The following is a 23,843-nucleotide window of genomic DNA, read 5'->3' on the forward strand; positions in this document are numbered from 1 at the left end:
TCACTCGGAACATCCAAAACCTTAAAATTATTCCTTGTGGACCATCTGCCACTTTAGTAGCTAGCCACTGCGGCAATCTTTTTTATAGTGCATCTTGCTTTTGCTACAATTGATGTGGTCTATTTTAAAAACTCCAAAGTGTAATGCATCACTTCAGGCATAATTACAACAGTGGAGAAAAGCCACTTCAGCTTTTCTGAAGCACTCTCCAACAAAGTAGTGCCTTAAAACATGTCTCTATAAAACAATGTTTGTCTTTGAAAATGAATCAATGGTACCTGACAAAGCTCTTAAATCTTACACACAAATTATAACCCAATCATACAATTGTGCTTATGTTTATAAAACAGTCAATCTATTACTGGTAGGTTTGGTACAAATGCTTTCATTAAAGGGTAACATTGCTTGTTTGAGGAAGAAATATATAAAGCACGATTCTGGTAAAGTACAATATTTAACCAGTTCTGCAAAGCAATGAGAACAATAATGGCATTGATCATATTTGCTAATACAAATGCTAAAACTTCGAGTGAAGATTAAACTAGAAACAGAAGAAGAGTTTGTGCTAATGTGGAACTTTGCTGTAATCCAGTCCATGCAGCAACATAATATCATTTGACTTGAGATACCAGGAATATAAGCTGCCTGAAAACTGTTCAACACAGTAAATCTTACATACAGTACGTACCTTCTGCCCACAAATCTTGTTTCCTGGTGTCATCATTCCTGGTTACACTTTTGTGTTACCTGTTCCCCTATATCTGCGTTTCCCATGCAATTAATTCTTCAATGTTAACTATCACTGGTCACAATGTAATTACATGCTTTGGCTACTAGATGGCACTGTCCTTATCTTTTGGTCCCCAACTGTTTAGAATAAGTTCTTCGTATGAAGTGAAATTGATAATATTCAAAATCAGGTTTTTTAACATCAACTTGGTCCAGATCTTCTGGATTTTGGATCATTGGAGACGGGACATACCCCACAAGATGCACTTTGGGACCTTGCGGAAATCCCGACACAATGACTCTGTGTGAATTGCCCGGGATGTTTAAACTTCCAATGGGCAATTCCCCTGCTCCACGGGACTCTCCGAAAAAGTCTCCGACTCTGAGTCAGAGCCAGAGACTTTGGGCAGTTCCGATTTACTTACCTGAATAGTTATCCAGGAAACGTTAGACAAATAAATCCTGATCTAACTCCTGGGTAACTATACAAATGACACCCCCACCTCACCTACCCACCCACCCCCCACGACAACACCCCCTGCCAACTAACTGGCTCCCCGACTTCCTCTGAGCTGGCCTAACTAGCCCCCCACCACCTGACTACCCCAGAACCCCCAATCTGACCTAACTAGCCCCACCAGCCAATTCCCCCCGATCCCCCAACTCCACCCCCAACCTGACTAGCTCCACACCAGACTCCCGCCATTGACTCCTCCCTGCACCCCCCCTCCCCTCACCAGACCTAACTAGCTCCTGACCTGGCAACCCCTCCAGATTCAACTCGACTACTCCTCATCCACCCTACCACCTCACCCACCTGCTGCCCTGCCTACCTGCCACCCTACCCATCTGCCACCCTGCCCAGCTGCCACCTTACCCACCTGCCGCCTGTGATGAAAGTATAATAATTTTCATAATATTTTTCTGGTTTATTGTGAAGTAGGTTTATGGGGGTAAGTATAGTTGGGTCTGATTGTGATTTAATTACATCTGGAGTCAAGTAAACTGCAAGTTTGAAATCATCAAAAGAAGCTAGGTGCTTGACATGCTAATGAGTAAACATGGATGTTGGCTTAGCATGTGAGGTGTGAAGGGAATTTGCATTTTTAGATAAATGAAGAGATTCGGATTTCAAAGGGATCTTAGTATGTTTACAACTAGCCAGCTAAACAAGGCTAAGGAATGTGTTTATTTTTCTCAAAGGTTACTGACAATATATTGGCAACATGAAAGTTTTTATATTATGAGGAATTTCAAAGACATATGGAACAACAGAATTTACATATTAAAAATAGAGAAACATATATAAAGGAGAATGAAAGGCTATGTGTCAGAAGGCCATGTAAGTTCTAACAGGAGTGTGTGAAATAACCTTAATGAAGCCTCCAGCATTTGTGCATAAGTCTGCTATTTAACAAAACTGAAGCTGGGGAAAAGCCATTTGGATTCCACTATCAAGTGGGTATTGTGCTAACTTGCTGATCTGTTTTAAAACTAAAATCTATTCTGGACTGTTGCCTTAAAGGAAGTGTAACAGGGAGTCAGGTTAATTAGGAACTTTAGGAGTTATTATAGTAGTAATTATAGACTTATGTATGTGCTCGAAATCTTTCATATTTTGTTAATAAATATTTTAATTTAATTTTTAAAATCTCTAAAGTTTTTGGTGGACTTTTTACTTCTGAATTCAGTGCAAACACCTTGTAATAAATACAAATTGCAAAACCGTTGTGTTAGTGCGACCAGGTTTCCCTTGTAGATTTGGTCTGCCTGGCACACATCATCTGCCATGTCATAACACTCCCTACCCACCTACCACCCTATCCATCTACCCACTTAACCCACCCGCCCTACCTGGGCTTTGGCTAACGAGTGTCAAGTAACATTCGTGCCACACAAGTGCCAGGCAAAGACCATCTCCAACAAGACAGAATTTAACCATTACCCCTTGACATTCAATGGCATTACCATCATGAATCCCCCACTATCAACATCGTGGGGGTTACCATTGACCAAAGCCTGTCCACGATCTTCAAGGCACAAGTCAGGAGTGTGATGGAATGCTCTCCACTTGCCTGGATGAACACAGTTCCAACAACACTCATGAAGCTCGACACCATCCAGGACAAAGCAGCCACTCAATTGGTGCCCCATCCACAAATATTCACTACCTCCATCAGTGATGCACAGTGGCAGCAGTGTGTACCATCCACAAGATGCACTACAGCACTCAACAGGCTCCTTCAACCGTTTCTTCCAAACCCGCGACCTCTACCACCTAGAAGGGCAAGGGCAGCAGATGCATAGTAACACCCCCACCTGCAAGTTCCCCTCCAAGCTACACACCATCCTGAATTGGAACTATATCACTGCTCCTTCACTGTCACTGGGTCAAATCCTGGAACTCCCTAACAGCACTGTGGGTGTACCTACACCACATGGACTGCAGTGGTTCAAGAAGCTCACCACCACCTTCTCAAGGGCAATTAGGAATGGACAATAAATGCTGGCCTAGCCAGCGATGCCCACATCCCATGAATGAATAAAAAACCCCACTTACACACCTACACATTCACCCATTCACTAAGAGACTGAAAAGCTGTTTAAGCTTTTCAATGTGTTCGTGGACACTTACCAGAAAATGGCAGCTGGTACCATAAAATGGGGGCATGGCTTGTCTTCCCGAAGATCCAGTGCTACGAGGAAGCAGCTTGATGGAAGACCACTCTGCGTTTCTGAAGAAGCCGGGAATGGAAGGCCCAGCCAGAAATGTGGAGCTTTGTCATGTTGAAGAAAAGTAGGAGAGGAGTGGCAATCCGAGGGTGACTGCCGCTCCTTGGAAGATTCGAGCCCCTGTATTTCTATAGCACCTTTAATAAAGCAAAATGTCCCAAGTTTGTGGGAGGGCATGGCAGTTCATGAACTCCCACCTTCCCAAGATTAAACTGAGCATTTGTCCTCTCTGTTGTGGTAGTTTCTCTGTCTTTATATTTCTTCAATCATGCTGAACGACAATTTGAAATTTATTCTACCCCCCACGCCCAATTTTTGTAAAGTATCATATACACATCGCAGAATATCCACCAGTCCTGAACAGTGAATTAATCAGAGCCATTTTTTCCCCATAGAGTAATTCATCAATTGCACTTCATGATCAGTTGGCAGGAGGCATTTTAGGAGGCAATATAAGTTTGATCCAATTTTTGCACTGAACACCTCATCCTTGTTCACACTGAAGCATGGCTGAGAGATGTTAAAATTCACCCAAAGGATGGTGAGCTGAAGTGTCAGATGGCCTCAGATTTAGATTTTAAATCTTTTTCCTACAACCTACCTGGTAGGTTGTACAAAAACTATTGGATGTACGTGCTTTTGTAAAGCATGAACACCCTGGTTTTGACCGCTTATTAGCTTAAAAAATCTGTTTTGGTTGACTTAATTAGGATGCAACTGAAAATGGATTTTGTCATAATTCTGAAATAAATCGTTTATTACTTACTAGAAAATTAATGTAATATTTTCTTTCACATTTGTGGCATTCAACTGCATTAAGGTTCAGCAATCCATAAATCATCTGATACCAAAAGTGGTAAACCATGAGACGATAGTGCACTAGCAGGCAGACTGCTGTGGTATTCAGCAGTTATCTTTGGGTTATCAGTAGCAAATTCTGGATAATCTCTTCCGCCAACTTTGACAAACAAGGTAGTCAACAATTAGGTGATGTAACAGTGATAAATCAATCATACACTAACAAAGAATGCTTTGAGGAAAGCAGACTTCAATAGTAGATACACATACAGCATGATCACAAACCTGTCAAGCTTATTTTAATGCGTAATTAATTCCCCATTACTGTTCTATGGATTTACAGTTCCAAAGCACAAGCACCCGATGAAGGATGACACTTGAACATTTTCTTATCTTTCCCTTTTAGATATCCATCAGCCTACAGTTTTTTGCAAGATTCAGTGTTTTTATTTCATATTTTCTAGTGTGTGTGGTTTTCTTTGCATCCTCAAATATCTGGCCTCATCCCAGTTTCTATTAGTTTGATTATTTTAGTTTGAGTTATGGATAGGTATTGGCACTACTTCCCTGATTTTCAAAGTAAAGAGACTCTATTTAATGATAAGTTCAACCACATTGTTGATATTGGTAAGTTTATACTATGGTGCGGGTATATATTAGAATGAATTTACCAAAGTGAGAATGGTATGCGGCTTCACATCATATTTTACACTTTATATATCAGGAACATGAGACAGCTGAAGTGTGACATTGGACCATTCACCAGTAACAGCAGAAGTGACTGTTTGGAAGGGGTGCTGGGAGAGGGGGAAGTGACTCCTACATTGAAAGTGGAGTAGAATGGAAAGACTGATTGGACAACCATAGCACCACAAGTGCACGCATATTCCTGGGAGAAACTGCCTCTGCATTATGAAAATATCTCCTTAAAGTATTTCCATCTTGCCTCAACTCCTCCCCGTTAAATATATCTTTCAATTTAATTACTTTTATATAGCATTTTTCCTCAAAAGTTGCTTTCCTGAGATCAAATTTCCACTAGTTTCATTGTGTTCTGTCCTCATTCCAACTTTAGAATTAACATATGATAGCTTGATCTTCTGGTTCGCTCCTCATTAGTTAAAAACAAGTTGGTATTGCCTTCTCCTTTGCAAGATCCCTCACTTGGTGTTTAGAAATAGATTCCTGAAGAACCTAAATGATCTTTCTCATGCATATAGAATGCATGATAAATGTCAGCCAGTATAAAGAAAGTTAAGCAGATGACCAACAATTTCTTCCTTTCCATTGCAGGATTTTATTGACTGACTTAATCAAGTCCCAAACCTTAGTACTTGGGAAGCAACCATTTTGGATTCCTGTAATGCTCAATCACTCTTGTCATGGAGTAACCAAGACTGCAGTATTACCTTTAATCTGATCTGTTCCCTATTCATTTGATCAACTGCTTGCTTGTATTATTGGCCTGTGTAGGGTTACCGCTCAGTGTTGTCCATTCTTTTTGACTGCCTGTCAACATGGAATATCTAGTTCCACAGGTTTCCTCTGTTTTATTATTACATGCTGTAGGGCTGTCATTCATATTTAATTTCCTGCACTATGTTCCTCTATCCCAGCTGTGACAGCTTAATGGAAGCAACATTCAGATACTTTTCCTCCTTGCATTCAATGCACAGTATAGCTATTCAGTTCTCCAGCACACCATTAATTTATTGAAGGACTCAGTTAGCCAGTATTTCCTACTGCTTGAGATATCTTGTGGATCCAGGATAGTCTTAACAGATATCGCAACATGGAACAAGTGCTCATTGATAATTTTTCAGAATGTATTTTCATTAACTAACTTTTCCCTAGCTCTAACTCCATCGGTGCCACTTTTCCTTAGATGAGAAAATTTGTTTTTGCGCTGAAAGAACTCACTTGGCTGTAAGTCTTAAATGTAGTAATAAAAAAAGTATCTAAACTTATTTTACATAGCTATTTGCAATACAATCTTGAAGACCTACATTGAGGGAAAATCTGATATTCATATAAAAGCAATAAAAAAATTGGCATCAGCTATTCAATGGCACTAAAATCACAATCGCAGTTAAAATTTAAATCTAAACTAGATTAAAAAATTATCAATGAAGTGTAGTTCATCTGTCCTCTCGAGATGCAATCATCTAGGTACAGCAAAAATTGGTATGCTCTGTGCCTTAAATGTTATGGATTAACTGTCATTTTCACAGTGTAAATTGAAAACTATTTTTAGTGACATTCAAATCCATTAATCTTTCAACATAAATGTCATCTGTAACGTTTAGTAGCCAGAGTGACAGTGACTGCTAACAGCACAAAATCAGTACTCAAAGGTGCAAGCTGTACCAATTATAAAACTGAAGATGTGGCTAAACCTCAGCATTAGGTTATAAGCTGCTGGAACTTTACTTCTGTATTTGATGAATATAGTAAGAACTCCTCAACCTGATTACAATGTTATATTCATTGTCAGCATGCATTGCTTTCTTAACACTATAGAAGATTAGTATTGAATATATTGCTGAGAAGGTAGGTTTCCATCCTGAAATATTAACATATTTGTGCTATACTTTCCATATTGTTTTAAAGTTCATGGAATGAAAATCGTTTCCCATAAATGGTTATAAAATGTACAACTGGCTTCATGCTCAAGAATATTAATGAGTTCTCAGCTATGCCTAAAATAATGATTATTTCAAACTGGTGTTGATATTTGCACGTAATGAATTTAAGGGAATTGTACATCGGTATTAATCAACGCAGAAAAAAAACCTTGTATCAAGAGACACAGCCCAATTGCAAACGTAGTTGTCCAAAAACAAAACTTCCTTCACGTATTAAAATCAAGCTGAGATACAGTTCCATCAAAACCACGCACCCTGTAGTACCTCACCCAAGAAACCTTTCCGTACCTGTGAATCTATGATAGTGAGCTTAGCAGGCTGTGCAACTATGTTTGCTAAGTACAATTCCAACCTCTAGTAACAGAACTTGGAAGTCTAAATGATCAAATTGGTGGGCACATCACAACCAAAATTTTGACCAGAAACTTAACTGAACCAGCCACACAAAAACTGTGGCTACAAGGTCAGAGGCTGAGAATTCTGTGGCGAGTAACTCACCTTCAGACTCCTCAAGGCCTTTCCATCATCTACAAGACACAAGTCAGAAGTGTGATGGAATACTCTGCACTTGCCTGGATAAGTGCAGCTCTAACAACACTCAAGAAGCTCAACAGAATAAAGCAGCCCACTTGATTGGCACCCCTTCCACCACCTGCAATGACTTATGCACATATACGCCCAGGTCCCTCTGCTCTTGTACCCTTTTTAGAATTGTACCCTTTATTTTGCAGAACACAATTTCAAAATTTGCAGATGATACAAAACATAGAAGCATTATGAACTGTGAGGACAGTGTAGGACTTCAAAAGGACACAGGCAAGTTGGTGGAGGGGCGCATGCGTGGCAGATGGAGTTCAATGCAGAGGAGTGTGAAGTGATTCATTTTGGTAGCAAGAACACAGAGAGACAATATCAAAAAAAGGGCACAATTCTAAAAGGGGTGTAGGAGCAGAGGGACCTGGGTGTATATGTGCATTAGTCATTGAAAGTGGCAGAACAGGGTGAGGGACGGATAATAAAGCTCCTGTATCCTAGGCTACATTAATAGGGCATAAAGTACAAGAGCAAGGAGGTTATGTTAAACTTGCATAAAACACTGGTTCAGCCTTACCTGGAGTTTTGAATCCCATTCTGGTCGCTGCACTTTAGAAAAGAGGTGAAGGCATTAGGGAGAGAGTGCAGAAAAGATTCACAAGAATGGTTCCAGAGATGAGGGACTTCAATTACGTAGATAAATTGGAGAAGTATTCCTCAGAGAAGGGAAGGCTGAGAGGAGATTTTATAGAGGTATTCAAAATCATGAACGGTCTGGATAGGGTAGATAGGGGAAGACTGTTCCCACTCATGGAAGGATTGAGAACAAAAGGGTACAGATTTAAGCTAATTGGCAAAAGAAGCAATGGAAAAACTTTTTCATGTGGCGAGTGGTTAGGATCTGGAATGCACTGCTTGAGAGTGTGGTGGAGGCAGGTCCAATCGAAACGTTCAAAAGGGAGTTAGATTGTTATCTGAAAAGGAAGAATGTGCAGGGTCACAGGGAGAAGGAAGGGAAATGGCAATATGTGAATTGCTCATTTGGGGACCCATTGCGGACATGATGGGCCAAATGGCCTCTTCTGTGCTGTAACAATTCTGTGATTCTGTATACATTCATTCCCTCCACCGCCAGTACACTGTGGCTGAAGTGTGTATCATCTACAAGATGCACTGCAGCAGGGCTTCTTCAACCAGACCTTCCAAACCCCTGACCCCTACCACCTAGAAGAACAAGGGCAGTAGGTGCATGGGAACACTACCAATTGCAAGTTCCCTTCCTAGCTGCACACCATCCCGACTTGAAAATATATTGGCATTCCTTCATTATTACTGGATCAAAATCTTGGAACTCCTTCCCTAAAGCATTGTGGATGTGCCTATACCACACCAACTGCAGCTGTTCAAGAATGCATCTCACCACCACCATCCCAAGGGCAATAAATTCTGGTCTTGCCAATGTTGCTCATGAGCAAACCTTTAGAAATGCTGTACTATGTACGTTCTGCCATAGCTATAATACAGATGTACATCAAATAGCTGCTAAGCAACTCTGAGACTAATGATAACAGGTACTTGGAGGTCAGGTACAGTAGATTTGCTTATATCCCGTCTTGCATGTGTGTTTTAAGTAAAGTCATCAGAAAACATGAGCTTGCAAATAATCTTCATACTATCCTTCACACATTGTGGAGTCTACACAAGTTAAGAGGTTTCCAAATGTACAAAATTTGATGAGCACACCTGCATTTAGATCTTTCATGACATTGACCACTGCTTTATAGACACGCTGTACAAGAACACAACCCTGTTTGTCCCTATTGGAGATGTTAGAATGTTTTGAAAAGAATACTCAATCTAAACAGCATACCACCATGAACAATCTTAAGAATACTTTTTGGACAGACTGGCATTTGTAAAAGCAGAACTGATCCAGGTCTTCCCATATAGTGAGAAAGAAAAAGAATCCTCTGAAACCTCATGATGAAGGAAGGTCCATCAAGTCTAGATTGATCACCTTAATGCCAGTTAGGATTAATGGAGAAAATATCAAATCAATCTCAAGCTGAAGAATGTTTTCCTGCTTCTGACAAAAGGGAAAAAGAACTGAGCTACAAATTTAGATCTAATATGCAGAATGGGCTAGAGACATTGCAAGGCTGTTGTGGCTACTATAATAATGAAAAGTCTTCGGATTATTGCTCCATTTGGATGTCAACCTGTTCACATTTATGTGAAAGATTAATAAAGAAATAAGAATGATGGGTATAATGGAGATACACAAACAACTGTTTTCATTCATGAAATTCCTTACAGACTTTTCACAGGAGGGTATAAAGTCAAAGTTACCACTACAAGAATGATATGGAAATTATTACAAATATTTTCTTACATAGGGTAAGTAGAACATGAACTGCTTTACCACAAATGGTTATTGAGGCAGGGATTTAAACATTTAAGAGCGATCTGAATAAATATTTAAAATTGCTGAAAAAAAGAGACATTTTTGTTGAAGCTTTATACTGTATGAGAAGAGAGTGCTGATTGGTTGACAAGTGGTTGGTATCAGCACTCTCTTCTCATACAGTATAATGCTTCAACAAAAAATGTCTCTTCTTTCAGCAATTTTAAATATTTAAATATCATACAGTATAAATTTGTTGTTTCCCCTGGCATTGACATTTTCTTGTAAATTACCCTGATGCATGCAAGAGCAAAAGCTTCGATACTCTAGTTGAAATGTTAGCACCAACACAGGAACAATGGGCAAAACCGCCTCCTTCTTGTCACAATTCTTATGATTCAGATCCAGTAGGTGTCACTTCTGCTGTGTCATGCAGAGTCTGACAAAGGAACACCTCTATTCAGGACTCCTAGCATGAAGAAGAGAAAAAATAGTGTCCTGCATGACAGATTTCAAGAAGAACAGATGCGGCCTGAAGAGATCTAATTATTGTAATCATCGTTACTAAAACATACAAACTTGACAGCTTTGAAACCATTACATGAATAAGACATAACAACAAGACAGTCAGACTTGTCATGTTCTTGACTCGCCAGCCCTGGACTATTACCGTCAATGCACTTAGTGATGCATTATATTTGATCAGCTAAATGTGCAACTATACCAGAAGCTTTCTATCTTTACAATTCTGTTGCTGACAATAGTAGTTATCCTACAGATGACAAGCATCAAAAATATACACATGTCAACTTCTCTCTTAATTATTTATCATTGCAAATCAGGTTTCAAAGTTACACAAAACCATTTCATATATATGTGGCACATTTTGCCTAGGTGGCATAGTTTAGAATATTTTTAAAATATGCAATCATCTTCCAGAATGTTATATGATTTATATTTGCTGGAAATTATGATTGGCAATTTACAAGTTCAAATTTGTCTCCTCTGCCCAGTGTTTCAATGAAGATGTTGACATGTTTACATTACAATGAATAGTTTCAATGGTTGAAATAAATGGGTTAATGTCTTATTAAAATAGTGAATGGAGAAATGTCATATTAAAGTATTATGCATTGATGAAGAACATTAGTTGGAAATTCTAGTTTTTACATTCTAGACTTATAGATCTTGGGAAAGGAAAGTCTCAGGGAGAACCTTCTGGGCAGAATTTTCTCAAGCCTGGGGTGGCTGGCTTGGAGATGGTTGTGGGGGGGAGTGGTGTGAGGCGCATGGGGACAGAACTGGGCAAATAGTGGGGAGCTGTGTCAGGATGGCTCCCTGACGCATTCCTATCACAAGGGAGGTTTGCCAACAGTGGGCAAGAATGCAGACCAGTTGCCCAATGCAAGGCAGCAGGCAGCCAATTTAAATAATTAAGGCCCCAATTAGGGGCAATTTCGAGGACCGCCAGAAATTTGCTGACGCGGAGTGGCCCCTGCACCATGTGAAGGCCACTACCACAATAGTGGCAACTGACTTGTGGCAGGCTGGAGGACCATCACAGCCAGAGGCTTCATCTCTCAAATAAGGAGCTGCTAGCATCAAAGGCCTCACACGCAGTCCAAATATTACTGCCAGAGAGATTTCCCTTCTGATCTGAGTGGCCTGCCTGCTTGACTCCTCTAAAAGATTAAATATTTTTATCTCTCTGAATTTGCTTCCATATTGAGGTACCCTTGCATTACCCTACCTGCTTCTGCAGCACCTACCTCTCTCGGTGGGACTATTAAGGCTCCAGAGTTGCAGGCCTGTGATAGATCTGATAGGGCTGGGAGCCTGCCCGCCATCCTTATTTGGATGGTGAGCTTGGTGGCAGTCAATTAGGAGGCCACATGCAGGAAGACCTCCTGGAGGCCACCTCCCATGGGCTGGCTCCTGGTAAGTGATGGCTAGGCCCCCCATATGATCCCAATGTCAGGGTCCTGAAGCCCACAGGAAAATCTCTCTGCTTCACCAGTAGGAAAAGACAACAGTAGGAAAATTAGTGCTCTAGTACTGATGTAGCTCTATCTCTGACCTATGCAGGTTCCTGCCAGTAACCAAGGTTGATATGTTTCTAGGGTAGTTCTAAAAATACATCCAATAACACTTTGTCTAATTTGGCTCTCTGAGACCATTATTTCAGGTCTCTTCCCATTCCCAACTATTCCAGTTACTACTATTGTTGACAACAAACCACATGGGGGAGGCAGTGGCATAGCAGTATTATCGCTGGACTAGTAATCTAGCAACCCAGGGTAATGCTCTGGTGACCCGGGTTTGAATTTGAATTCAGTAAAAATATGGAATTAAAAGTCTAATGATGACCATGAAACCGTTGTTGATTGTTGTAAAGGCCCATCTGGCTCACTAATGTCCTTTAGGAAAGGAAATCTGCTGTCCTTACCTGGTCTGGTCTACATGTGACTCCAGATCCACAGCAATGTGGTTGACTCTTAAATGCCCTCTGAAATGGCCTAGCAAGCCGCTCAGTTGCATCAAACTGCTACAAAGTCTCAAAAAAGGAATGAAACCGATGGACCACCCAGCATCGACCTAGGCATCGGAAACGACAACAGCAAATTCAGCCCTGTCGACCCTTACTAACATGTGGGGGCTAGTGCCAAAATTTGGAGAACTGTCTCACAGACTAGTCAACAAACAGCCTGGCATGGTCATCCTCATGGACTTATATCTTACAGATAATGTTCCAGGCACCACCATCACAATCCTTCGGTATATCCTGTACACTGGCAGGACAGACCCAGCAGACGTGGCGGCACAGTGGTATACAGTTGAGAGGGAGTTGCCCTGGGAGTCCTCAACAATGACTCTGTATTCCATGAAGTCTCATGGCATCAGGTCAAACATGGGCAAGGAAACCTCTTGCTGATTACCACATACCGCCCTCCCTCAGCTGATGAATCAGGGCTCTTCCATGTTGAACACCACTTGGAAGAAGCACTGAGGGCTCAGAATGAACTCTGGGTGGGGGATGTCCATCACCAAGAGTGGCTTGGTAGCACCATTACTGACTGAGATGGCCGAGTCCTGAAGGACATAGCTTATAGACTGGGCCTGTGGCAGTTGGTGAGGGAACCAACAAGAGGGAAAACCATACTTGACCTCATCCTCATCAACCTGCCTGCCGCAAATGCATCTGTCCATGACAGTACCGACAGGAGTGACCACTGCACACTCATTGTGGAGACGAAGTCCCACCTTCACATTGAGGATACCCTCCATTGTGTTGTGTGGCACTACCACCGTGGGATAGATTTCAAACACATCTAGCAACTCAAGGCTGGCATCCATGAGGCGCTGTGGGCTATCATCAGCAGCAGAATTGTACTCGAGCACAATCCACAACCTCATGCCCAGCATATCACCCACTCAACCGTTACCATCAAGTCAGGGGATCAACCCTGGTTCAATGAAGACTGCAGGAGGGCATGCCAGGAGAAGTACCAGGCACACCTAAAAATAAGGTGTCAACCTGGTGAAGCTATAACACAGGATTACTTGCATGCCAAACAGCATAAGCGGCAAGTGAAAGACAGAGCCAAGCGATCCCATAACCAACAGTTCAGAACTAAGCTCTGCAGTCCTGCCACATCCAGTTGTGAATGGTGGTGGACAATTAAACTACTCACTGGAGGAGGAGGCTCCACAAATATCCCCATCCTCAATGATGGAGGAGCCCAGCATATCAAAAGATAAGTCTGAAGCATTTGCTACAATCTTCAGCTAGAAGTGCTAAGTGGATGATCCATCTCAGCCTCCTCCAGAGGTCTCCAGCATCATAGATGCCAGTCTTCAGCCAATTCGATTCACTCCACGTGATATCAAGAAACGACTGAAGGCACTGGATGCTGCAAAGGCTATGGGCCCTGACAATATTCCGACAATAGGACTGAAGACTTGTGCTCCAGAACTTGCAGCGCCCCTAGCCAAGCTGTTCCAGTACAGTTACAACATTGGCATTTAACCGGCTATGTGGAAAATTGTCCAGGTATGTCCTGTACACAAAAAACAGGACAAATCCAACCCAGACAATTACTGCCCCATCAGTCTACTCTTGGTCATCTGCAAAGTGATGGAAGGAGTCATCAACAGTGCTGGTTTGTTGGTCTAGGGGTATGGTTCTTGCTTTGGGATACGTGTTTAATTAATATGTGAGAGGTCCCGGGTTCAATTCCTAGATGAGCCCACACAACATTTTAGAGTATGGGAAGAGTGTCCTGCAGTCAGCATCGCGGTGAAGCAGTCTGGGAAGTGTGTCCTGCAGTCAGCATTGCAGTGAAGCAGTCTGGGAAGAGTGTCTTGCAGTCAGTTCTTGTTGAAAATAACAAGAGTGACATCACAAGACAGTGTGAGAGAGCGGCGGAGAGATTGGAACCAGTGTGAATGTGGGGAAGCTTCAAAAAGTGATGTCAGCACGAAGGTGAGAGCTGATTGGTGAGTAGTGGGTAAGTGTTTTTCTCCAGTTTAAAAAAGATTAATCTAAGGAAAGGTAAGAGTTCTAGTTGTTATTTAAAGTACATAAATAATTTAACTTTTTTTTTACTGTATTTAACTTAAAGTAAGGTTTTTCTATCTCTCAACTAGAGGCATGGCAGGGCAGCTCAGTCCCATGTTATGTACGCCTGCAATATGTGGGAAGTCCTAGGCGCTCCTTGCGCTCTAACCGACCACGTTATCAGCAAGTGCCACCAGCTGCAGCTACATGAGCTCCGGGTTTCGGAGCTTAAGTGGCAACTGGAGGAACTGAGGTGCACCCATGAAGCTGAGAGTTTCGTGGATAGCACGTTTTTAGACGTGGTCACCCCACAGCTAATGGAAGTGCAGACAGAGAGGGAATGAGTGACCATCAGTCAGAAGAAAGGTGTCAAGCAGGTAGTCAGGAAATCCCCAGGGTGCATCTCGCTTGAGAACCGTTTTTCTGTGTTGGAAAATGGCGAGAGTGACGGTTCCTCTGGGGAGTGCAGCCATGCTCATGGCACTGAGTGGCTCAGCTGCACAGGGTGGGAGGAAAAAGAGGGGAAGAGCAATAGTGGTAGGAGACTCGATAGTAAGGGGAACAGACAGGCGTTTCTGCAGCCAGAGACATGACTCCAGGATGGTATGTTGCCTCCCTGGTGCGAGGGTCAAGGATGTCACTGAATGGCTGCAGGGCATTCTAAAGAGGGAGGGCAAACAGACAGAGATCATGGTACATATTGGTACCAACGATATAGGTAGAAAGAGGCATGAGGTCTTGCAAGCAGAATTTAGGGAGCTAGGAAGCAGATTAAAAAACAGGACCTCAAATGTAGTAATCTCTGGATTACTTCTGGTGCCATGCGCTAGTGAGTATAGAAATAGGCGGTTAGTCCAGATGAATGCGTGGCTGGAGAGATGGTGCAGGAGGGAGGGCTTTAGATTTCTGGGACATTGGGACCGTTTCTGGGGGCGGTGGGACCTGTACAAGGCAGACGGGTTGCACCTGAACCGGAATGGGACCAACATCCTTGCGGGGAGGTTTGCTCGTGCTCTTGGGGAGGGTTTAAGCTAACTTGGCAGGGGGGTGGGATCCTGAGAGGAGGTTCAGCAGGGGGAGATGCACAGCCAAAATTAGAAAAGAGAGCAAGTGAGTCTGGAAGGCATAGAAATTATTGGCCAGTTAAGGTACAAGGGAGTTTGGCAAGGTTGGATGATATTTATTTTAATGCAAGGAGTCTGACGAATAAGGCAGATGAGTTGAGGGCACAAATTAACACATGGAAGTATGATGTCATTGCTGTCACAGAGACATGGTTGAGAGAAGGGCAAGATTGGCAGCTCAATATTCCAGGATATAGGGTCTTCAGGCGAGACAGGAAAGGAGGTAAAAGAGGATGGGGTATTGCAACATTGATCAAGGAATCAATTACAGCAGTAAGGAGGGATGACATCTTAGAAGGCAGTTCAAATGAAGCCACATGGGTAGAACTGAAAAACAAAAAAGGAGCAATCACATTGCTGGGAGTGTACTACAGGCCCCCAAACAGTCAGAGAGAAATAGAAGAGCGGATATGTAGGCAAATTTCAGAGAAGTGTAAAATAATAGGGTAGTAATAGTGAGGGATTCAACTTCCCCAACAATAACTGGGTTAGTCATAGGTTTAGAGGGAGCGGAATTTTTAAAATGCATTAAGGAGAGCTTTTTAAGCCAGTACGTAGAAGGTCCCACAAGACAGGGGGCGGTCCTGGACTTAATTTTAGGGAATGAAGCCGGGCAAGTGGTAGAAGTATCAGTGGGGGTGCATTTTGCAGATAATGATCATAACTCCGTTAGATTCAAGGTTGTTATGGAAAAGGACAAGGATGGGCCAGAAATCAGAGTTCTAAATTGGGGAAAGGCTGATTTTAAAAAGATCAGATATGACTTGGCCAGAGTGGACTGGGAGCAGCTACTTTTAGGTAAATGTGTATCAGAACAGTAGGACTCATTCAAGAAGGAAATAGGGAGAGTACAGGGCCAAGGTACTCCAGTAAAGATAAAGGTGGGACCAACAAATTTAGGGAACCCTGGATGTTGAGGGATATACAGGATTGGATAAAGCGAAAAAGGGAGGCTTATGGCAGATACTGACGGCTCAAAACAGGGGAAGCCCACGAGGAGTATAGAATGTGTAGGGGTGAACTTAAAAAGGAAATTAGGAGAGCAAAAAGGGGGCATGAAAAAGCATTGGCAGGTAAAATAAAGGAAAATCCACAGTTATTTTACAAGTACATAAGGAGTAAGAGGATAACTTGGGAAAGCGTAGGGCCCATTAAGGACCATAGCGGTAGTTTGTGTGTGGAGCCACAAGATGTAGGTAGGGTTCTAAATGAATGCTTTGTTTTGGTGTTCACAAGTGAGAGGGACGACGTGGGTATGGAAAATAGGCAGAAGGACTGTGATATAATTCAATAAATGAGCATAGAAAGGGAGGAGGTTCTAAGTGGTCCGGCAGGCTTAAAAGTAGATAAATCTCCAGGCCCGGATGAAATGTATCCCAGGCTGTTGAGTGGGGCAAGGGAGGAGATAGCAGGGGCACTGGCAATCATTTTCAATACCTCTCTGGCCACAGGAGAGGTGCCAGAGGACTGGAGGGCAGCCAATGTGTACCGTTATTCAAGAAGGGAAGAAGGGATAAACCAGGGAACCACAGACCAGTCAGTCTAACCTCAGTGGTGGGGAAACTATTGGAAGCACTTCAGAGGGACAGAATTAATCTACACTTGGAGAGGCAGGGATTAATAAAGGACAGTCAGCGTGGTTTTGTTAAGGGGAGGTCATGTCTGACCAATTTGATTGAATTTTTTGAAGAGGTGACCAGGTGTGTAGATGAGGGCAATGCATTTGATGTAGTCTACTTGGACTTCAGCAAGGCTTTTGAAAAGGTCCCATGTGGGAGACTGATGACGAAGGTAAGAACCCATGGGATCCAAGGCAATTTGGCAAATTTGATCCAGAATTGGCTGAGTGGCAGGAAGCAGAGGGTGATGGTTGAGGGGTGTTTTTGTGACTGGATGCCTGTGTCCAGTGGGGTTCCACAGGGATCGGTGTTGGGGCCCTTGCTGTTTGTGGTATATATAAACGATTTCGACTTGAAAGTAGGAGGGTTGATCTGTAAGATGACACGAAAATTGGTGGGGTGATAAATAGTGAGGAGGATAGCCTTAGATTACAGGAGGATAAAGGTGGACTGGTCAGATGGGCTGATCAGTGGCAAATGGAATTTAACCCGGATAAGTGTGAGGTGATGCACTTGGGCAGGACAAACAAGGCACGGGAATACATGATGAATGGTAGGACCCTGGGAAGTCCTGAGGATCAGAGGGACCTTTATGGGCATGTCCACCGGTCCCTTAAGGTAGCAGGACAGGTAGATAAGGTGGTTAAAAAGGCATAAGGGATGCTTGCCTTTATTAGCCGAGGCATAGAATATAAGAGCAGGGAGGTTATGCTGGAACTGTATAAAACGCTGGTTCGGCCACAGCTAGAGTATTGCGTGCAGTTCTGGAATCCGCATTATAGGAAGGATGTGATTGCACTAGAGAGAGTGTGGAGGAGATTTACCAGGATGTTGCCTGGGCTGGAGTTTTAGTTATGAGGAGAGATTGGATAGGCTGGGATTATTTTCCTTGGAGCAGAGGAGATTGAGGGGGAATATGATTGAGGTGTATAAAATTATGAAGGGCATAGGAAGGAACTTTTCCCCTTCCTGGTGGAGGGATCAATAACCAGGGGGCATAGATTTAAGGTAAGGGGCAGGAGGTTTAGAGGGGATGTGAGGAAGAATTTTTTCACCCAGAGGGTGGTGGGAATCTGGAACTCACTGCCTTAGAGGGTGGTACAAGCAGAAACCCTCATAACATTTAAGCAGTATTTGGATGTGCACTTGTGATGCTATCGCATACAAGGCTACGGGCCTAGTGCTGGAAAATGGGATTAGAATAGTTAGGTACTTGTTTGACCGGTGCAGATTCGATGGGCTGAAGGGCCTTTTTCTGTGCTGTAGACCTCCATGGCTCTATGACTTTGCTATCAAGCAGCACTTGATTTGTAACAACCTGCTCACTGACACTTAATTTGGGTTCCACCAGTGACACTCAGTTTCTGACCTCATTACAGCCTTGGTTCAAACATGGACAAAAGAGCTGAACTCCAGAGGTGAGGTGAGAGTGACTGCCCTTGACATCAAGGCAGCATCTGACCGAATGTGGCATCAACGACCCTTAGCAAAACTGGAGCTGATGGGAACCAGGGGGAAAACTCTCCACTGGTTGGAGTCATACCTAGCACAAAGGAAGATGGCTGTGGTTGTTGGAGGTCAGTCATCTCAGTTCCAGGACATCACAACAAGACTTCCTCAGGATAGTGTCCTAGGCCCAAGCATCTTCATCAATGACCTTCCTTCCATTATAAGGTCAGAAGTGGGGATGTTTGCTGATGATTACACAATGTTGAGCACCATTTGCGAGTCCATATCCAAATGCAGTAAGACCTGGACAATATCCAGGCTTGGGCTGACAAGTGGCAAGTAACATTCATGCCACACAAGTGCCAGGCAATGACCATCTCCAACAAGAGGGAATATACCAATCGCTCCTTGACATCCTGGGAGTTACCATTGACCAGAAATTGAACTGGACTAGCCATATAAATACTGTGGCTACAAGAGCAGGTCAGAGGCTAGAAATTCTGCGATGAGTGACTCATATTCTGACACCCCAAAGCCTGTCCACCATCTGCAAGGCACAAGTCAGGAGTGTGATGGAATACTCCCGACTTGCCTGGATGAGTGCATCTCCCACAACGCTCAAGAAGCTTGACACCATCAGGACAAAGCAGCCCGCTTGATTGGCACCACATCTGCAAACATTCATTCCTTCCACCACCGACGCACAGTGGTAAAAGTGTGTACCATCTACAAGATGCACTGCAGGAATTCACCAAGGCTCCTTGGATAGCACCTTCCAAACCCACGGCCACTACCATCTAGAAGGATAAGGGCAGCAGATAGATGGGAATACCATCACCTGGAAGCTCCCCTCCAAGTCACTCACCATCCTGACCTGGAAATATATCGCCATTCCTTCACTGTTGCTAGTCAAAATCCTGGAACTCCCTTCCTAACAGCACTATGGGTGTACCTATGCCACATGGACTGCAGTGGTTCAAGAAGGCAGCTCAACACCACCTTCTCAAGGTCAGCTAGGGATTGGTAATAAATGCTGCGGAGCCAGTGAAGCCCACATCCCGAGAATGAATTTAAGAAAAATACTGGTGACATATTCCACTGTTGAGACATTTATGCTGAACTTCCACATATTAAACCAGCACATCAGTCAGAGCCTCTGCAGCTCTTCTGATTCTCATGTCTTGAGCATCCCATATTTTAATCGGTCCATTATTGATGCCATGCTTTCAGCTCATGGGGACCCTTTACTACATGAAATGCACCATATAAATTAAAGTTGTTGTTCTTTACTTGCTGGAGCAAACTGAATTTTATTATACAAGAGGTTAAACCTGTTAAATCCATTCCTGACTTTGCAGTTTTCAGGTTATCAGTAAGCTGTGGTTCTGTGCAATTCCACACATTCACCAGTCATGATATTGGGTAAATATTTGCAGTGTTTGTAATTCTCTACAGAGGGCAAGCTAATTGCAGACATGAGTACAAAGAGCTATTATCAAAGGTTTGCTCAACATTTATTCCTCGATCAACTCCACAAAAACAGATTATCTGGTCATTATCTCATTGCTGTTTATGGGAGTTTGCTCTGCATGAATTGGTTGCTGCATTTCCTACACTACAACAGTGACAACACTTCAAAAGTGTTTTGAGATGTCCGATGATGATGAAAAGTGCTGTATCAATGCAAGTCTTTTCCTTTTAACTAAGGTACAAAAACAGTTAGCCAATCTCATTAGCCGAATGAATACACTTCAATACCTATGCATTAAACAAAGGGAAACTGCAATCTCCAACTGCAGAAATGCCAAAACAGCTAAACAGCATAGTGTCATATTTGCAAATCCCGTCTTCAATTTGAAAGGGTATTGAAAAGTCAGAACCGACAGTAGTGCTGTTATTTGTGAAAATAATACATTTATTATTTCATTTTCTTAATACAATGCACATTGGGATTTTAAAAGCACTAGTTAAATGCACGTTTCTGTTATCATTGACAATGCCCTTGGACTGCTCTGTCCTTGGACTGCATTTCTTCCTAATTCAATTCAGGATTGAAATTCCTCTGTAAAGCAACGCTGAGTTGCAATAACATTCTGCTTGTTATTTGCTACTTTTGAGTGCAAACAACATTGTCAATTAATTAGAGAATCAAGTTACATCAATTAAATGTTATGGACAGTTACTCATATGGGGACTTAGTTAATCAACTTGTATTTTCATTGTTCCAACATTTCAAATGCTTAATGGTAAACTATGGACTATTTAACTGATAACTATAGACTGGTTCATTCAACATTAATTCAGATGTTTATTTATATATTCATGATCTGTACTTGTTCAGTTGCTGACCTCCTATCATCGATGATCAGAATCCCAAAATATATATTGTTAACCTGTAGAAAGCATTGTGATATAGATTGCCCATATGTCTGTGTGGACTTGCTATCAACTCAGTCTATCATGAATTCCTATGCTTGCAATTGGGACAGCCTCTGTAAATGTGTCACAATGCTATTACAGTCCACTGCCAGTATCTGTTTATTGGGTAGGGATCAATAATTATTGAGGCCTAAATTTTCACTCCCAAATCGGGAGTGCAGAACCAGGAAAATTCCTGCTCCACAAACCCGACTCAAGGGAAAGTGCCCAGGACAATCGGATTTTTGTTTGCAGCTGTTAAAAAAGACAATAAAACAGAAAACAACCCCCTAGCCCTCACCCCTCACACCTCCCTCAGCCCTCACACACACCCATGCCCCAGCCATGCCAATGCATGTCACCTCATTTCCACCACCCACCCCACATAGTGCCTCATTCCCTCCATGCCAATCTATGCCCCTCTCCCCATCCTCATGGCCCCCTCAAACCTTCCATGCCAACCTATGCTCCTCTAACAACCCATGGCCCCTCATATCTGCCATGCCAACCTATACCCCTCTTGTTACCCCATGGGCCTTTATAGCCCCATGCCAATTTAATGCCAACTCATGTCAACACATGCCCCCTGGCCACCACCCTTTGCTGTTACACCCTCCATGTCAATTCAACCAGTGTCAATCCATTATTGGGGCAGACCTCAGGATCTATGCTGCGATGAAATAAAGTTCTTAATGTCTATTGCGGATTTTATTTTTTAAAGAATATTCTCAATTAATAAAAAAAAATTCCCTACATTTACATTCCTTCAACTACATAGTCCCATAGAAAAACAAATATTTCATTCAAGTGCTTAATCCATTGTGCAAACATTGCATTCAAGTGCCTAATCCCTTATATAAACAAACATTTGTATTCATAGCCCACATCAAAGATGCTTGTGGCTGTCAAACTGTGAACTGACAGGCACCCCACTGTGATGATAGGCTGTGAAATCAGTCATGCAGTACAAATCCTATAATGATAACCCTCAGGCTTATGCCAACAGACGGTGAAAAAGCAAGCGCTGATTTTTTTTAAACTGTAGAATTATTTTTAAACAATTAAATGTCAAGAGATTTAAATGCCTTAACAACTTGACAATTCCAATAAGCTTGACAGTTCCAATGAGTTTATCCACTCTTTACACACATTCACATTTAATTTGAACAATTTCAAACGGCACTTGACCTCTCCCAAAGAGCACCTTACCTCTCCAAAAGGAGTCACTGGACCTATGCAAAAGGGTACCTAACTGTCCAACAGGTACCCAGCACCCCCAAAGGGTACCCTACTGCTCCAAATATCTCTAGCAGCTTTAGACCTTCTCCTGAAAAGTGTAAAGCCCACAAATCATGTTTTGGACATCCCACAAGTGAAAATTGTATCTATTTGATGGCAGCTGCCCTTTAACATGGGCAGCTGCCAATGTGAACCACAAATGTGCAAACTACAACCCGCCCACATTCCGCTCCCCGGCAAAAATGGTGGGTGCTGGGTTCAGGGGCAGGACATCCAAAATCGGGTTTCCACTGCCATTTTGGTGATGCCATCGATCCTCTCCATCTTTACGAAAACACAAGCCTGAGTTTCTTATAATAAATCAACTGGTCATTCTTCATTTAGCAGTCTAGGTGGTGAGTCCTGGCAAGGTATTTGATGGCAACAACATCTAGCAAAGCCCAAATCTATCCTCATTCAATGCCCATACATATGCAATTTACAGCAGCAACCAATGGAGAGTGGTCAGGAGCAGGAACCCTAGCTGTTTTTCCACTCCCTAATCTAGGGTTGCTGAGGCTAATAGTATTGGTCCTATTGCCAAAGTGGTTGAGATCTGACAATACAGCATAGAATGGGATCAAATGTCTAATCAGTACAGCTCACTTCCAAGATACCTTTACAAACATGAGCCACTGAGGGACTTTTTAATGTTACAATGTCAGAACAGATACAAGGGGCCATAGAGGGTTGCAAACATCCATAAGCTAATGTAACTAGGTATCACAGAGTTCAGTTTATATTTAGAAACAATGTCAGGTGGGTAAATTAAATTAAATTAAAGTTAGAATCTTTGTATTTATGTTTATGCTACATGTTCTGTCCCATTTAGGTCTCTCTAGTATTGCCTTGCACCAACAGATCATGATACTCTGCCCTATAACCCGTACTGTAGAATGATTTATCCTTTAGGATCTTCCATTAGCTGAGATGAAACAACCATCGGTGTATTAGGCTTCTCAGCAATCAGTGGTGTACATGCTCTTAGTCCAATAATCCTTGCATTGCTCCATTCAATTCAACATTATGGTTGACATCAAATCTTGTCCCTGGCAACTTCATTGGTTCATCCAATTTTTGGAGCCCAGTAAGATCTCTGGTCCTAATGGTATTCCTCTCTACATATCTCCAAACTTACATTGGCCTAAGGCAGCTTCATTGGGCTGGATTTTCATCCTAGAGGCAGGTGGCGGGAGTTGGGCAGTTTCCTGACTTGGTGCGCCAGCCTCAGGAGAAAGTGCCTGTAAACACAGGATTTGCATTTCAGGGGTGTGAGAGGTAACTGGAGTCGGACCAGGGCCCCCAGAAACAGTGTGGGGGCAGCCTCTGGGACTGCCAGGTGCCAAGGCGGGCTGTTTAGAAGTCACCCCTCAGAACTCTGGGACTTCAAAATCAATAAAACAAAAACAGATCTCTAGTCCTCACCCCTCACCTCCCCACATTCTCCCCATGCCCCATCCATGCCAACTCATGCCACCTCATGCCCCCACTCATTCCACATGGCCCCTCTTCACCATCATGCCAACCAATGCCCCTCCAGTCACCCTCCAGGCC

General features: G+C 42.7%; 1 protein-coding gene across 1 annotated transcript in view; it reads right to left on the reverse strand.

The window, feature by feature from the left end:
• kalrna (kalirin RhoGEF kinase a) overlaps positions 1-23,843 on the reverse strand; it is a 1,015,085-nt gene that overhangs the window by 419,804 nt on the left and 571,438 nt on the right. The window lies entirely within an intron of this gene.

Source organism: Cetorhinus maximus, chromosome 11 (genome assembly GCF_964194155.1).
Source record: "Cetorhinus maximus chromosome 11, sCetMax3.hap1.1, whole genome shotgun sequence".
Taxonomy (NCBI): Eukaryota; Metazoa; Chordata; class Chondrichthyes; order Lamniformes; family Cetorhinidae; genus Cetorhinus; species Cetorhinus maximus.